Source organism: Neovison vison, chromosome 6, assembly GCF_020171115.1.
Source record: "Neovison vison isolate M4711 chromosome 6, ASM_NN_V1, whole genome shotgun sequence".
Classification (NCBI taxonomy): domain Eukaryota; kingdom Metazoa; phylum Chordata; class Mammalia; order Carnivora; family Mustelidae; genus Neogale; species Neogale vison.
This window is the reverse complement of record NC_058096.1, coordinates 148,458,005-148,476,283: the sequence shown is the minus strand read 5'-3', so window position 1 is coordinate 148,476,283 and position 18,279 is coordinate 148,458,005. Positions and strand designations below refer to the sequence as shown.

Here is an 18,279-nt window from a genome sequence, read left to right as displayed (position 1 = left end):
TATTTTTGCTTATGATTTGTCTATGAGAGTTGAGACTTAAAACTCAGTCTCCAGGATAAATATTTTTGTTTTAAATTTTAAGTGGGAAAAGTAACTAGGCTATCAGAAGCCAAGTCCTATTCTCAAATACAATTGGAAAGATTATGGTGGTAACCATAAGTCCATTAACAATGGAACATCTTACTTCAAGTTCTTCAAGAGTGCTTACTGCAAAGGATTCCTTAAACATCTATCCCCAACTGGTTTATAACTGCCAATAAGACATGGTTTGCGTGTTGAATGCAAAAAGCACAGAAGTTTCTGGCAGAAGCTCTTATAAAGCTTAAATATAACAGTGGAACCATTCAGACTCGCCTATAAGCTTTAGGGTTAGAAGCTAACATTTTAGTGAACTGCCTGATCATTGAGGGTAAATCACTGTGGAAACCCGAAAATGTCCTGGTATGTGGGATAAACACTGGAGAATGCCACTATTAAGTACAACTTTGTGATTATTTCATGACAAAGGCTCATCTATTGACAGTGTGGTTGATCTCCAGAACTAGTCATTAGCACTACATTCGATTAACATACATGGATGGACTTCAGTGGATTATTTGTCATTAAGGAAATTCTAGGGAGGAGCAGAGGAATGACTGCACTGAGACAACATTTTGTCTTTAAAAGGCAACACCATACTTTGTGGAATAGTTAAAAGAATTCTATCCTCCCAAAATGCTGATGGCAAAACTCTCAATCCAAAATAAAAAGGTTTATCTTTCCTGAGATACATACAAGTATTAAACAATAAACAGTTATTAGATGCATACTAAAGATTCCATTACAATGGATATTAAGAGCATCTATTACTCTGAGACAGAGTCCCAACTTCTAAACAGGTGGCAAGCCTCTAGTGGGTTCAATAGTCTTCCTCCTTTATGCCTGGTTTCCATATTCTGGAAAGGTTTCTATCAATGTTCAAACCATAGTTAATTCTCCTGTTAAGGTCACTTATTTTATTTATTTTTTAAAGATTTTATTTATTTATTTGACACAGAAAGAGAGAGATCACAAGTAGGCAGAAAGGCAGGCAGAGAAGTGGGGTGAGGGGGAGAGGGAAGCAAGCACCCCACTGAGCAGAGAGCCCAATGCAGGGCTTGATCTCAGGACCCTGAGGTCATGATCTGAGCTGAAGAGAGGCTTAACCACACTGCGCCACCCAGGCACCCCAAGGTCACTTATTTTAGACAATGAATTTGCAAAAGGGTGGGCCACAAGTCAGCGTGTGCACTCAAATGTATTTTGGGCCAGTGCTTAATGCTTTTTTAGATGGGCGTATCTCTGGCTTTTCAGAGACGCTCCTCTTCCCCACCACCTCACCTCCAGCTTTGCAGAAGCATTCCCACAATGAGAGTATCTACCTCTCTTCTCCTGGTTTGTTTTCCTAAATGAGAGGGCCTAGCCATGTGTCAGTCCTCTGCCACCAGCCTGCTACCGGCAGGAAATTGATCTGCTGGACCTTGTGAAACCTCTCCCTGCACGTCAGGCTCTGCATCAAAGACAACTGCCAAGATTTGGGCATGTTTCCCAGGATGATGGCGGTGAGTTCTTTACTCTCACTGAAGTCTGAGATGACCATTAAGATCTCTCCTCCGAGTACTTAGTGGTAACCTGGGGTATTTGGTTATATACCCATGGCTAGGGTGGCAGACTCTTTCAGGGTACTGTCCACATCTCCTCAGACCCCTTCCCATCTCTGTTCATACCAGTTCCTCGTGTGTTTTCACACCAGCAGCCAGCACCTAGGATTCGGTTGGCTGGTCGTCAGATGCAGGGGGTATCACTGTGCCAACCGACTATCGCTGCTGGTTATGAGGCTTTTGGGGTTAGGTCTTAGACTTGTTCCAGAGCTGCCCAGCAAGAGAGGAACTAAGTTCCTCTCTGGAGACTTTTTCTGATAATTTCCCTCTATTAGCTGCTTCGTTTTTCCAGTCCCACCCCACTCCAGCTAGTCCTAAATATTTTACCTCCAGTCCTCATCCGCTCTGCTGTGAAAGCCTACCTAAGACAGCTCATTTCCCTAGGTAGGGAGGAATAAGGATAAGAGTTGGGTGACCAACTCTTCTGGAGACCCTGTATTATTCTCATAAAGCAGTGACTCAAGTTGGGACCTACAGCATATGTAACATCTCTGTACATATATTGTACTTTTAATTCTTAAGGGCCTTCATTGTATAACTCAGGTACACGAGGATGCTTGAGGTCAACAAGAGAACCATTCATCCAGTGCATCCATCGTCCTCGGCAACGGGTACTGCATGGCAATGCCACATTTGCAACAAGAGGCAAAAATCACCCTTAACATCAACAAACTGTGGGCTGCCTTACAAGTTTAGGGTTGCACAGGTTTTGTTTTTGTTTTGTTTTTAATTTACCAAAATTTAATTTCAGGATTGGTTTATAAACTGAAATCCTAAACCTCACCACGGCTGTGAATCTTACATTTGGAATTGTACTTCTGAAACTTTGGCTTTCAATTCGTGACTCTTGAGGATGACTCTCTGGCAAGAGCAGCGTGAGTAAATGCTAATGAGGTTGAGGACCTCAGTTCAGGGACTGGTGTTACTGTTTCCTAATACACGAAGCATTTAAAGACTGATGGGACAGTACATTATATCTGCATGGTAATTTAGTTCAGAAGTTCACAATTATTTTATTTTCAATATTAATTGCTTTTGTCTCTCAATAAATGACTCTGTAGGAAGTGGAATTCAATTTCATTCATTTTCAATAATCGAGATTGCTTTGAATGAGCTCAATAACTCTCAGCTCCTCTTGGCCTCCGAGGTATTGCTGGTGGTAGCACATAAATAATTTCAGTTTTCTTTTCAGGTTCCTAAGCAAAGCTGCCCTTTGGCAAAATAGCTAAGCAGACCCAGTTCGCTCTCTACCCCGCCAGCCTTTTTGCCCCAGCCCCTAGAGCATCCACAGCCCCTCCTACTTCTCAAGGTTTCTCCTGGTTACCATCCCTCCCCTCTCCTCTAACTCCACCCCAGGGGCAAGTGATAGGAGAAAGTCCCTCACACACCTGAGATTTTTAGTTCCCCTGTCTTTGTTTATCCTGTGCCCTCTGCCTGAAGGGGGCCTTCTGCCTACCCATCCAAATATACCACCAGGAAGTGAGCTCGGGGCTCCTGTGGCAGGCCACCAGATCCACAGAACCCCTGGCAATCTCCCCAGCTAGGAGAGAGCAGGTGGCTCACCACTGGGTTCCTCGGTGCCTCTTTTAGGCTCCATCTCCTCTCACAGTTTTAAAGGTGTTCACATGACTCTCTCCTCCACTAAACCATCAGCTTCTCAAGGTGACAAGTGACAAGCCATTCATCTATATTTCTCATGTAGTGCTTAGCTGTGTTCCTTGCCAAAAAAGTCTGAATGAATAAATAAAGTAATGGGGGGAATTAATGAGTACTTGGGGGTAGGAGAGGCTTGTCTATTATTTTAGCTGCATGAATCCACATTAGTTCCTCCAATAGAAGTTTTGTTTTGTTGTTTTTTAAAAAAAAATTTTTTAAAAAAATTTTATCTATTTATTTGAGAGAGAAAGCGAGAGACATAGCACAAGTAGAGGGGGAGAGGTAATGAGAGAGGGAGAAGCAGACTCCCCTCTGAGCAGGGAGCCCTATGCGGGGGCTAGATCCCAGGATTCTGGGATCATGACCTGAACCAAAGGCAGACACTTAACTGACTGAGCCACACAGATGCCCTCCATTGAAAATTTGACCCACTCGCCTCTGAGCCTTAGTCCCTCCACAGATTCTAGCCCAATCAAGCTGTCCCTGTGTTATGTCCAGGTGGGACCCATCCAGCCCCCATGAAACTAAGAACTCCTCAAGGACAAAGACAATGGTGCAACCCCCCCCCTCCCCGCCAGCAGGTGCTCCAGTTCATTTATGGGCAATGTACAAGGATCATGGCATCCTAAAATCTCATCAGTTTTCCTTTGGACAGTTTACATTTCAAAGGATGATTATAGGCAGGTGCCTCACAGACCACTGTGTTAGAGATTACATTGTAAGGTCAGTGAGGGAGAGAGATAGGAGTCTCACCCACAAACCCTAACCCTAACAGTGCCCTAGTTGACAGAAGTCCTCTGCAGAGCTTTGTAAGTTTTTGGTTTTTTTTTTTTTTTTTTTAGATATTTATTTATTTATTTATTTATTTGACAGAGAGAGAGAGAGAGAGAGAGAGAGATCACAAGTAGGCAGAGAGGCAGGCAGAGAGAGAGGAGGAAGCAGGCTCCCTGCCGAGCAGAGAGCCCGACGCGGGGCTCGATCCCAGGACCCTGGGATCATGACCTGAGCCGAAGGCAGAGGCTTCAACCCACTGAGCCACCCAGGCACCCCGAGCTTTGTAAGTTTTTATCTAATGTCCAAAGCAAAGTGACTTCCAAACCCACTAACCTATCAGTACTCCATCAGGATTTAAGGGACACGTGGGCTTTATTCTTGATGTCGGCTTGCAAGTCATTCTCAAGAATGCTGTAGTTGCTTCCCTCCAGAGATCACAGGTTCCTAGAGGAAAGGACATCTGACTTTTTCTAACTGGGCTCTGAGCTGGAATGCCAGCACGATGCTTTACGTCTGAGTCCCATGGACTGCTGCCAAAGATTCAGTTCAGCTCAGGAAGTGCTTGCTGTGGGCCTGCTAAAGCAAACTAAATTTGGAGTAAGAATGAAGATGGATAAGGCTATGGATTAAGGCAAATATAAATATATATGGATAAGGATAGATATTTATAAGGATGGGAACCACCTCCTTACCCCCTGGAAAGCTTACAATCATTTGAGAGGGAAAGACAGGTTTAAGTAATTACATTTGATATAAGGCAGAGGGTTGAAGTTGTAGCAGCTCGGAAAAACAAGACACTCAGTGTGACAGTGTAAAGGAATTCATTTTCATTTCATAACTTATACATAAATATATATACTTAAAAGGCTGGAAAGAGTTTTGGATATGTATCTGGTCTCTTTGCCTACCATCAGTGGAATGTTCAGGAACTAGGCCTGATGTGTATCATCTGACCCTCACCTTAAGTTCTTTTTTTTTTTCTTCTTTTAAAAAGATTTTATTTATTTATGTGACAGACGGAGATTACAAGTAGGCAGAGAGGCAGGCAGAGAGAGAGGAGGAAGCAGGCATCTTGCTGAACAGAGAGCCCTATGCGGGGCTCAATCCTAGGACCCTGAGACCATGACCTGAGCTGAAGGCAGAACCTTAACCCACTGAGCCACCCAGGTGCCTCCTCACCTTGAGTTTTTAAGTTATGTGGTGAGGGGAAAGGGAGAGGGTGTTTGGTCATGCTTGCCCAGGAGGCTTCAGGAGGCTTGTCACTACCAAACCTCGCAATAAGCAACACCCCCAAGTGGCCCTGTTGACTAGCTTATACTTGCCCTCATTTGCTTCAAAACTTTCACATCTTTCCCCAGTCTACTTTAGTTCTTTCTGCCTTTCCTTATTATGGATACTTCTCAGTTTTAAAGAATTTATTTATTTATAGCCCATGAGTGAGTAAGAATGAGCAGGAGGATGGGCAGAGGGAGGGAGAGAATTTCAAGCAAACTCTGTGCTGAGCGCAGAGCCCCATGTAGGGCTTGATCCCACAGTCGCCAGATCATGACCCGATGGAAAATCAAAAGTCAGATACCCAACTGACTCAGACACCCAGGCACACCAGATACTTTCCAATTTTAATTACTTTTGATGTTCTGCTCTGAAATCATAGCCCAATTAAATACAAATGCCCCCAAATTATAAACAAGCTAATAAAAATTGATCAGGCAACACAAAGTCTGGACAATCTCCTTGCTTCTGCCCAGTCCTCTCCCTCAATATCTCCAAGACCTTCAATTTCTTTTTTTCTTTCCAAATACCTGACTGTTTCACATCTCAATTATGATCCCATCCTCACTACTCCTGGCTTCTATTTTCTTGTCATGCTCAAGAAGCCACTGGTTTACATATATATTTTTTTCTAGACGAAAAGCATGAAACTACTTCTGAGCAAAAAATGCTTTAGGGTAGAGGTAAGAGAGAAGATTGTGACTTTGCTATCATTTTTTCTATTTTCAGGAAAATACTTGTAATTATAATGTAAGCAACTTCTGTATATTGTCATACTGTTGTTCATCTAAAAGAGTTAAGACACTCCCCACCCTATTTTAACCCACTGAGCCACCCAGGCGTCCCATCCCCACCCTATTTTAGATCTTTAGATTAAGGCTCTTTTATAGGGATGCCACATAACAAAGCAGAACATTTGGTAAATTTGAATTCTAATAAAATACTTCACAATGAAGTATCACCTTACACCTCAGAATGGCTAAAATCAAAAAAGAAACCACAAGTGTTGCCAAGAATGTGGAGAAATAGATACCCTATTGCACTGTTGGTGGGAATGTAAACTGGTACAGTCACTGTGGAAAACAGTATAGAGGTTCTTCAGAAAGTTAAAAATATAAGTGCCGTATGATCCAGTAATTCTACTACTGGGTATTTACCCGCCACCTCCCCCACCAAATCCCCAAAACACTAATTTGAAAAGATATTTTCACCTGTATGTTTATTGCAGCATTATTTACAGTAGCCAAGACATGGAAGCAACCCAAGTGTCCATCAATAGTTTAATGGATAAAGGTGTACTATATATACACAATGGAATACTATTCGGCCATAAAAAAGAATGAGATTCTTGCCATTTGCAACAATGTGATTGGACCTAAATGGTATTATGAGATGTAAAATAAATCAGACAGGAAGGCAAATACCATATGATTTTGCTTATATGTGGAAATTAAGAAAAAAAGAAAGAAAAAATAAAAAAGAGAACTAAAAACCCAGATTCCTAAATACAGAGAACTGGTGGTTGCCATTCGGTACATGGGTGAAACAGTTAAAGGGGATTAAGAGGTAAAAACTTCCAGTTATAAAATAAGCTACAGAGATGAAAAGTCTAGCATAGGGAACATAGTTAATAAGATGGTAATGACATTGTTTGGTGACACATGTGACTACATTTGTCATGAGCCCCAAGTAATGTATAGAATTGTTGAATAATTATACTGTACACCATAAACTAGTGTAACACTATGTTAATTATACTTCAATTAAAAAAAAGCCATCATAACAAAAATTAAAAAAAAACTCAAATTCCAGACAAATTAACAAATAATGGAGTATAAATAGGTACGTCTCAAATATTGCATGGGATATACTTATGCTAAAGTATCTGAAATTCCAGTTTACCCCAGTGCAATATATTTTTATTTGCTGTATCAGGCATCTGTACTTCTCTGTATCTCAAAATTGAATTTCAATGGGCCCCCCCAAGAGGATTTGGGAGGCAGTTTCGTGTACTGGTCAAGAGTAAAGCTTCTAGAAGCTCCTGGGTGGTTTGGTCAGTTAAGTGTCCAATGCTTGGTATCTGCTCAGGTCTTGATCTCAGGGTCGTGAGGTCGAGCCCCTTGTTGGGCTCCATGCTCAGTGGGGAGTCTCTCTTTCCTACTCTCTCTGCCCCTCCCCTGCTTATGTATACTCTCTCTCTCCACCCCATAAAATAAATAAATAAATAAATCTTCTAAAGAAAGAATAATGCTTCTAGAAACAGACAAAATAGTTTGCCTCCTATGTGAGTCACATATTGGATAATGATTTTTACGAATAGTCTGATGCTCATCTCCTTGGGATATAAGGCATAATTCCACTTCCTCTGTCCAGTGTGAGTTAGATGTGGCCAGTTAGCTTTGGCTAACGAAATGAGAGTGGAAACCCCTTCCCACTTTCCTTCCTGAGTGATCACAGAGGCATATAGGATGCAGAGTTTTCACTCTAAATACTTAAAATAAGGAAGGTACCTCATAATGGGCATGCAGAATGAATGACGAATACATTTTGGGGGGCTAAATTAGCAAGATCTGTAAGAGAACAGCTTTTTGTGGGAAAAGGCATCAATGTGAAGTCACAAGATGTATACTTAAATCTTAATAACGTTTTACTTATTTGCTCTGTGATGTGTGGAAAATTGCCCGCCAAGTCCAAGCATCAGAAAAGTAGTGTTAATGATTCTTTCTCGACCTAAGATTCACTACAGTAAGAATTTATTGTGTTCACTGCAGGCCAAATAACTCTGTGAGGACTACAATGATCAGTCAAATACAATGACTTCATCATCAATAAAAGCAAAATAAAATCAAAATAAGGATCCACAGCACTCTTATTGGACTAACCACACACCAAACACTGTTCTAAATACTTCACAAATATGTACTCATCTCGGTCTCACAACCACGCTTTGGGACAGATGTTGTTACTATCCCGGTCTTATCCATGAGGCAGGCACAAGGAAATTAAGTGGCCTACCTATGGGATCTGAGCTATTAAAAGGGATAGCAGATGATGAGAAAAGGTGCCATCAGCCAAAATGTAAACCAGCACATCACTTCTTTCATTAATAAAAGTTCTGAATTTGGGGGGGAGGGTGGTTGGGAGAAGACAGCTAAATTACACAGTACGCTGAGTGATCTACTGATGTTCCTTACTTTCACTGCAGACTTGTTTAGCTGTCACATTCTTTCTGATGTTAAACCCGCATTTCCAACATCCCCTTGGACAATTTCCTATGGTTATCCAATTGATTAATCAAAGTTAAGTCCATACACAATGCATTTCCTCTGCAGTTCTGCTTCTAATAACCTCTCCATTTCTAGGAGCGGAATCATCATCCAGTTATACAAATTTGAGTCTCTCTGCTCCCCGCTTCCAAATGTCCTAGAGTGTCATTTTCTATCCCCTTCCTCAACTTTGGGCCCACCTTTCTATGCCCCTGTCTGTGTGCTGTTTTACATTTTCCCTTCCTCTTATTTCTATTGCTGCCATCTCAACAGTGCTTCTTCTCATCCCGCCTCTCTTTCCAATCTGCCCCCAAAATATTTTACCTCCAGTTGTCTAGTTTTCCTTCCTAAAGCTCTACCCTTGTATCCTATTCCAAAGTTTGTAATGGCTCACCATGCACAACCAACTCCACACAAATGCTCCAGCCTGGCCATCAGTGCTGCTAGTGTTTGGTGGATACACTTAATTCTCCACATCACATTTCTAAAAAAGGAATCTCACTTCTAGTCCCTATTTCAGCAGAGAGCAGCGTTAGAGAGAATGTTCATTTCTGCCACATCTGGTAAGACTGGAATAAAGATGGTTGTGTGGATGTGAGGCAGTTGAGCTTGGCTGACTTCTTTGGTAGTGGTGTGTTAGGACATGTTCCTATCTTCCCCTCTTCCACTAACTCTACCCTTGAGTCTAGAGGCTTGCAGTTATCTAGATGCTCTATTTCCCAACAGAGCTGTTTCAAAAATGGGCAAAATCTACAAAGTCTGACTTAGCTCTTGTCCCACATTACACTTCCTCATGCCAGCTTCATTGGCACTTCTGCTGGTGTCTAATCTGTCTGGTTTTTATTTCTTTACGTCAAAATGTTAAGAGTCCACCAGTGAAGGAAGACGGATGATGACCCCTAAGCCCCGAGAAAATCCCTTTGTAATTTGGCATCAATATGTCTCATGAATGTCTTAACCAATTCTTTTGAAACATCAACCTGAAGGTTCTTGCCCAGGTTCACTACTGGTTGTCCCCCAAGTTCATCAAGCCCTCCCATGCCCTTACATCATCATGTATTCTAGCTCTTCATACAGAATCAATTTCCTGACATTTTGGAGGGTGGGTGGAGGCTGAGAAATTGTATATTTCAGAGCCCTTATGATTACCTCCTTCAAGATTACCTCTATTACCTCCTTTAAGCATAAAAATACTTCCTCATCTTCATAAATTCTTAGCTCAGTCTTACTCCCTTCCACTCTCTCTTTCCTTCTCTACTTAGGTTTGTTCATCTCACATTATTTTATTTCTACACTTGTCTCATCTTTGTGAGCTGTAACTTATTCAAGGTATCTGTTATCTGATAGCTCACACTCACTAATACATTAATACTTATATCCTTAAAAACACTGATTGAATATATGATTATTTTTATTTTTTTATTTTTATTTTTTTTTAAAGATTTTATTTATTTATTTGACAGCGAGAAATCACAAGTAGATGGAGAGGCAGACAGAGAGAGAGAGAGAGGGAAGCAGGCTCCCTGCTGAGCAGAGAGCCCGATGCGGGACTCGATCCCAGGACCCTGAGATCATGACCTGAGCCGAAGGCAGCGGCTTAACCACTGAGCCACCCAGGCGCCCGAATATATGATTATTTTTAAACAGGTAAGTGACCAAGGCTCTATTAACAATAAAAATTTTTCATTTACTAATTCAAGGATTTATTTGACTTTATATTTGCAAATACCCTTATCTTCCTTTTGTGCAGCTCATATTTCTGTGCACTTAAAATTCAAAGAAGCTGGACTCTACTTTGGTTCTTAGGCCTGAGGCATCTTTAGACAGCTCTTTGAAAGTATTTGCAAGCTTTCTTTCCTAATAACCCTCAGTCATTTTGCTGCAAGCACCCTGTCTCCCACGTTTACAAATGGAATGTTTATGACAATTACACCTTTCTATTCCTCCTCCATGCATGTACTTTATCTGTTTCTTAATACCACTGATAAATAGTTTAAACTCTGCACTATCTCAACACCTGCTTTTCCTCTTCAACATTTTTACATAAAATTCTACTCCTTTCTTTTCTATGGCCCCACAAAGAGAGAGCTCTACTATCCTTTTTTTTAAATATGGCATATCAAAGATACACCTGTATCTCTACCTGCTCCTCAATGGCCTCAATCCGTAAGGTTAAAGAGAATGGGAGAGGGGACAACGGCAGGTAAAACACATTAAAAAAAATGCTTAGTAGCTGGAAAGCATATGGGGAACTTAGCAAGCCAGGGAGAATTACAACATTAAACTGTGGACCGAGTCAAAGAGAAGTGGACTGTCCTCAAGAACCAAGTTAATTTGTATGACAGAAGAAAATGCAATCATAATATAAGACATCTACGAGCAACCCTTGCACAATCATATGCACAATTTTGAATACTGATCAAAAGCGTGATATAACTATATTGGAAAATGGGCCCATGACAGAAGAAAATGCAATCATATATAAGACATCTACGAGCAACCCTTGTACAATCATATGCACAATTTTGAATATTGATCAAAAGCGTGATATAACTATATTGGAAAATGGGCCCATGAAATAATGGCAAAGAGTTAAATCTTTATCTTCTATAGTTGTGTATCAGAAAAGGATTTCTACATTTGAATAATCAAAACACAAAGTGTGAATAGGTATATTAGAAATATTAGAATAGAATAAAAGAAAATTCCTGAAAAGTTTAAAATGGTTGCCTCAAATGAACAGGAATCATTGCTGGAAAATGGTAGATCATATGATCACTGTGTTTTGTTAGGTCTTCTAAAACTACCTGATTTCTTGAACTCAATATATGTGATACTTTTCCTCTAAAATGACATCACTTAAGTGTAACAGGATATAATTTTAATATTTCTGAAATCATGAGTCTTTTGACAAGTAAAGCTCTGTTTAAAAAGTATTAGATCAAGGGTCCCATTTGAAAGATTATTTCTTGTGTAAAATATTGACCATTTCATGATGACTTCTGTTGTTAAATAATGAAATGTGTCTTGTTTGTTCAAAGCAAACTCACACTGTGATGGCGACCATGCCACCTGCAAGACCTCTTTGCAGAGCCACGGTCCAGGAGTGGGTGGGAGCAGAGCTTCCCTCCTTGATTCTCCCACAGTAACTTCAAGCTGCCTTCAAAGGGCTGGCACATGGAACTTTGATTCTAGAGCCTAGTCATATCTACAGAAGCTTGGTGTATGCTTTTCCATCTCTTGGAAAAGCCCTTCCTCACTACCTAGAAAACTCTTATATGGCTTAAAAAATCAAGAGTAGAGACACCTGGGTGGCTCAGTTGGTTGGACGACTGCCTTCAGCTCAGGTCATGATCCCGGAGTCCTGGGATCGAGTCCCACATCAGGCTCCCAGCTCCACGGGGAGCCTGCTTCTCCCTCTGACCTTCTCCTCATTCATGCTCTCTCTCACTGTCTCTCCCTCAAATAAATAAATAAAATCTTAAAAAAAATAAATAAAAATCGAGAGTAAAATTTCCTTCCTCTACGAAGCTTTCCTCCCCCAATAATTAATGGTACCCCCCCTTACGGTTTGCTTGATTATTCACCACATCACACCCAGCCAACTGCCTTTCTATGTGCCTTTCCCTCTTACTAGACTTTGAGGTATTTGAGAGAAGAACTGCATTTTTTAGTTCACAGTGCCTATATATATTTCAAATAAATAGGTTCAGGAAATTAGAGGGCTCTTATTAAATATCTGAAATTTTCATTAATTTTCCAGGAAATCACCCATAGCCCACCATCCGCTTATATCTGAAAGTCCAACCCATATGAAGATGTTGAGCTAAGATAACATACTTTAATTCTTAACACTACACAAGATGCATGCTATATAAATATGCCTATGGAGCTAAAATGTTCAAAGTATGCACACTTGTATTCAAGAATCTCACAGTCTGTCCCAGAAAGTCTCCTAGCTTTCTCATGACAAGCATCTAAATTGGAAAAAGAAGGGTCAGAGTGATGGAAATAAGCAAGGAAAACTGCTGGTGGGAATTGTACATATTCCAGTGTCAGTCCTGAAATTCTTGAAACTCTACATCAATATTGGGCAGACCTTCCACAATTTTCAATCAAATCACATGAATGCTAGAGTCTGTAGTGGAAGATGACAAATTTATCTAACACTGGAAGAAGGACATGTCTCTTGATGAGCCTCATTCTGCCCTTCCAAACCAAGTTCCTTTCTCTCAGTTCCTGGGATCTCAATGATAAGACAGGCCCTCCTGAAGAGCCTGAGCTACTCCAACCTAGCCTGATCTGCAAGACTTCTCCAAATCAGCTGAAAAATATGCCTGGTTGTATTTCTGTACCAGGGACAATTATATCATTATTGAACTAAAGCGTAGCAGCCCTAAGTTCCTTTGCAGATCTTTTTTATCCTGTGAAACTATGAAAGCATGGCTACATGAAGCAAAACAATCAGAGAAAGTATGAAGAAATCTGAGAGCAAGTGTGTGGCGGGAAAATCTACTAGTTCTCTGCCACCATCAAGATTCATCAGCACATACATAATGTTTCAGAAATGCACACACCATTATAAACATTTTCTAACAACTTGACTGAATGTGTATAATCAAAACTTGTACAATGAAGTAAGCCCTTTGACATCATAACAATACATTCCTTCAAAATATCAACATTCTGCTTTTACTGATGTACATTAACATGGGAAAGATGGATGCACTGAATTGGGATATTATATATTGCAGGGTATGGTGGAGCTACTTTGTACAAGGTATTCAACAAGGTAGAGCTATTCAGATAAACCATGTAGGAAATGCAGAATGGTAATTTGGATAGCCCAAATCACCAACTTAACAATTTTTCAATCCTGTGTTTTTCACTGTGTAGATAATATATTTATACAGAGTACAGAGATGAAATGAACAGTGATCCTGCTAATCTATACTAGCAGAACAACTTGCATAAAACAATCCAGACAGGCCGATAGGCAGCATGGTGCGGTGGGAGGAACAGGTATTGGAATCCAAAGGACCTAAGTTTAAATTCTTTGAGCCTCTCAGTTTACTTACATACAGAAATAGGGCAAACACAAGAGCCATTATATTGAGTGATTAGAAAAGATCACCTAGCACAGGCTTAATAAACACTGACAATTACTTCAAAATAAACCAAAGCACTTCATTGTATTTTACCCACATACACATGATCTCAAATATGAAACTCCATGTCTTTTGATGTTTTGCTATGCCATCTTACATACGATGCGGAGACCGGGTTTACAAACTCCTTTCTCTTATTCTTTCAGGTTCTTTTACATAAACATTTTTTTTTTTTTAAATGAATCCCCCCCGCCCCCAACCAGCCTTTCCTTATAGATTGCACCCCCGACCTAATTACATAAGTACCTGATGGGCTGGAACGCTTCCAAAAGGGCCTCTTAGGAAAAACAATCTGGAGGGTTTTCTTCCCCTTCTTTTGTAATTACATAATTACTCAGCTGACTAATATGAGTCACCGTGTGCCATTCTAATCTCCCAGGCACAAAATAGTTTTATTATTTTCCTTGGAACTACCTAATTACCCAATGGATAGCAATAACTCCCAGGATCTTTTCAGTAAGTAATCTGTAAAGCTCAAGGCTGAAATTCCTCCAGAAGTCTTTGAAAATGGAAGAGAACTTAGAATAATATTATCACATACCACATGAGACACTGAAGTTGTTGGTGACAACAGTGGTCCAATGACATGCCGCAAATAAATCTGGAAAGAAACTTGGGTCCAGGATAAGTTAATGAGGCAGATTCTCCCTGCTGGGTCTTAGAAAGCAACACTCCCGAGTCAGAAGAGCAGTGGCTGAGCGCACATCTCATCAGTTAAGAAGTTAGCAAGCATTCCCAATATACGTGTATTTATTTATACATTATACACATCTGCTATAGTGGACCCATGTATTAACTGTTAGCAAAACTTGATTATTGTCTTGATAAAACCTCAGTGCCCAGAGAGATGATACTTCCCCATATCTGAGTGGAAGCCTAGCATATACCATTTTGGAGAATGCTGCCTTCTGGAATACCAAAGTCTCCACTATGTTCTAGAATTGCCCTACAATTAACTTGTAGTTGTTCCGTCTCTAATAACTTATGGAATAGATTAGGAGACTGCCTATATTGATTCTTTCCTCCCTTTTAAAAAGGAATATGGAGGAAAGTCACACAAGCCCCAGGATATTTTCCAGGGTATGCCCAGAACCAATAGACACAATAGTCTTCTCTCCATGACTTTCCTGACCCTCTGCTTCCCCTAATTTCTCATCTGGTCCCTGGAATGGTGCATTTATGAAAGCCTCTTTCTGATCTTCAGTCTAAAGGTTTGGGCAGACTACATGATTTACAAAGCCAACATGTTGGCCTATGCCCTGGATATGATAGATTTCTAATAAAAAGAAATGCATATTTATCCAAGCTATTGACTGGCTCAGTCTAATCGATACTAAATCTGATCATGCCATTTTCCAATGTATAATAAAATGCTAAGTCATGTTCATAATTCAACTGTATTTAGAACTGCCCTTCATAGTTCCAGTTCACTAAAACATTTTAAGAAAAAAGCCACATTAAATTCTATTTAGTGTAATATTGAACCTAAAGAACTGAAGCTTCACTTAGTGCAGCTGAGCCGAGTAATGTGCTTGTCATTTACTGAAATAATTATTGATTCAAGTCCATGACAATGAATTTCATATTCCAAATATTCACAACACACATTTTATACGAGTTTCATAGGTGTTAGGAAACAAATAAATAAATCTGGAAAAGCGCTCAGTCAAGTCTGATTGTTCTGGTTCTTCGGTATATACCAAAGCATACACTGGAAGAGCAGCAACACCAAAGTCATTTTGATAGTTAAACACAAATGGCCTCAAACAATGAACACACAGAAAGAGTATCCTCCCCCAGAGGGAGGTGGCTCTGGCTTTGAATGTCTGGAAGGGAGCCAACAGGCTGTCCATTAACTTAAATCTCTCAGAAAACAACAGGTACCTCACCTTCACTCCTGGAAGAGCTTCCTGATCAACATCCCCCTGCCCCATCTTGGGCCCTGATCTTTCTTGACTTTTTGAATTTGGGCAGAGAAGTACTGGAGCATGAAGCCAGGAAACTCAGGGATACATCTGTGAATGACAAAATCTCTCTCCAGCTTAGAAATTTAAGATTCTTTTTTCACCATCAAAGAGCAAGGAAAGTTGCTTTTGCAGTGATGCACTCAACCCATGCTTACCCACGCTTTTAGACGACTGATTTCCTAGAAACACCTGGCATCTTTCCTCTTCTCAGGCCTCTTGGTACCACCAAACTAGACTATACAGATTTGGGGACTTTGTCCTTCAGAAGTCATTGGCTAGAGTCCAGTCCTCCACTTAGAACAGAAATGTTCTGACTCCACGTCAAGCTATAGACTGCTGGAGGCAAATGGGATATTCACTGAAAATAAGACCAAGAGTGGTAGGTCTTGGTAGTGCTGCCTAAGGACTGGCCTTATACAGTTGGTTGACTATTGCTTCCTGCAAATCCCACTGTTACTAGAAAGAAGTTTAAAAGTTGTAGGCTATTTCAGGAACATTAGAAAGACACTGAGTTCAATTTACTGTTCATTTAATCTGTAAAAAGCTGAGTACCTACTATTTTCCAGACACTATTTACAAGCAACCGGAGACACAGTTCATTCACTTCCCCATTTGAGTGTTCATTACAAGCCAGGGACAGGCTGGCCACACATGCCACAAGTCCTAGCACAGGGAAGCTTGCTGCATCAGTTCGAGGCTCTGATTACTAGAGTAAGGCCTGATAAGCAAGTACTCAGGGATTATTTAGAACTTTAGAATCTACAAAAATAGCCTTGCTGCCTCCATCCCACCATTCCATCCTTTAGTCTACTACGTATTAATGAAGGGTAGAGTGCTGGACACTGAGGATACAACAGTGGGCAGACCAAGTCATAGTTCTGGCCTTCTATTGACAAAACTTGACACAAGTCCAAGTTCTCAAGTTTCACCCAATTTGTGAGAATTATACCAACATCTAAAATTTCAACTGTCACTCATCCTTGGTATACCTTTCTCCCTCTAACTTTATTGATGTAGGACTGACAAAGTTTACAAATATTTAGGTTGTACACAATGATTTTTTAAAGATGTATAACCCAATGATTTAATATATGCATACATTGTAAAATGATCACCATCAGCAAGCTACTGCATTACATCACAGAGTTACCATTTGTGTGTGTGCACGCGCACTTGCGTGTGTTTGTGTGTGTGTGCATGTGTAGTGCCAAGTCTCAAGACCTACCTTTTAGAAAATTCGAGTATACAACAGAGAATTCACTATAGTCACCATGCTGTACATTAGACGAGACTCGTCTTGTAACTGGAAGTCCAGATGCTTTGACGAATATTTCCCTGTTTCCACCACCCTCCACCCCATGGCAACTCCTGTTCTATAGTCGTTCTTAGAGCTCAATTTTTTTTTTTTTTAATTAGCGAGAATTGTGCCTCAGATAAACCTCATTGGCTACAATACTGCCACTGCGCAAAGCTCTCAATTTGTTTTCAAACGTCACTTATGAGTGAGAACATAAATGTTATTAGTCCTTGAGGGTATAGGGAGGGCTGTGAGGTATTAAATAAAAGTTTGGTCAAAGAAGACAGAAGAGTCTCTTAAAGATTGACTTTTTTGAAAAGGTTTTGTTTGAATTTCTTCCCTGAACTTGTTTATCTTTTGTTGATCTTTTCATGTTCTTGAAAAAATTGCACTGGATTGAAACTCTAAATTAAAAAAAAAAAAAAAAAAAAGGCAAGCAAGAAATGGGAGAGCCCTAGAGGCCTGCAGTGCATCAGCTCCCCGGTGGGGAGGGCTTTCACTCCACGTCCTCACACACACACATGGTTTCCATTAAAACTACCGAGAAGTCCTCCTGAGTAGCGTCAACCACACGTTTCCTCAGTGAGCCACAAAATAAAGTGCTATTAATTCTCACCAATATTCATGAAATGATGGTCTTTTATTGCACATGTCTAACCTCCTACCTTGGTCTCAAGATTCCCCATACTTTTCTGACCCATGGGCGAACCTTTTTGCATCTTAGGGAGCATACCGAGTGGTCATAAAATGGTCAAGGCTACCTTTAGTTATAAGGTTTAATAGCCTATTCAGATGGGAATCATATTGATGTAATTATAAGTAGGGTTTTTTTGTTTTTTTTTTTTTTAGAAAGAAAAGGGCTGTAATGCTTACTTTTCCTTCCCTCACCCTGAATTCCCTATTAGGAATAAACTTTCTTTCTGGAGAAAGATCCTCTTTTGCATCTATTAATACATCACTTCAAATTTCTTTTTCTTGTTTTTTTTTTTCTTATTTTTAAAATTTTGATTTGCTTCCAAGTCCTGTTGAAAGTGTTTTTTCTTTTTTTTTTTTTTTAATGTAATTTAAAAAAACACATTACGTTTTTACATCTACTCTGACCATTCTCAGATTACAAGCCTCTGAAGTGTGCTTGGCCTGTTGCCGGGTGTATTTATTACCATTAATAAATGAGTCGCTGGTGTAAGAATGCAAATTTTA

At 40.2% G+C, this 18,279-nt stretch overlaps 1 long non-coding RNA gene and 1 pseudogene across 1 annotated transcript in view; both read right to left on the bottom strand.

Annotated features, from left to right (window-relative positions):
• The window catches only part of LOC122909036, a 303,879-nt gene that overhangs the window by 119,982 nt on the left and 165,618 nt on the right, over positions 1-18,279 (bottom strand). The window lies entirely within an intron of this gene.
• On the bottom strand, positions 17,091-17,255 carry LOC122910931 (annotated as a pseudogene).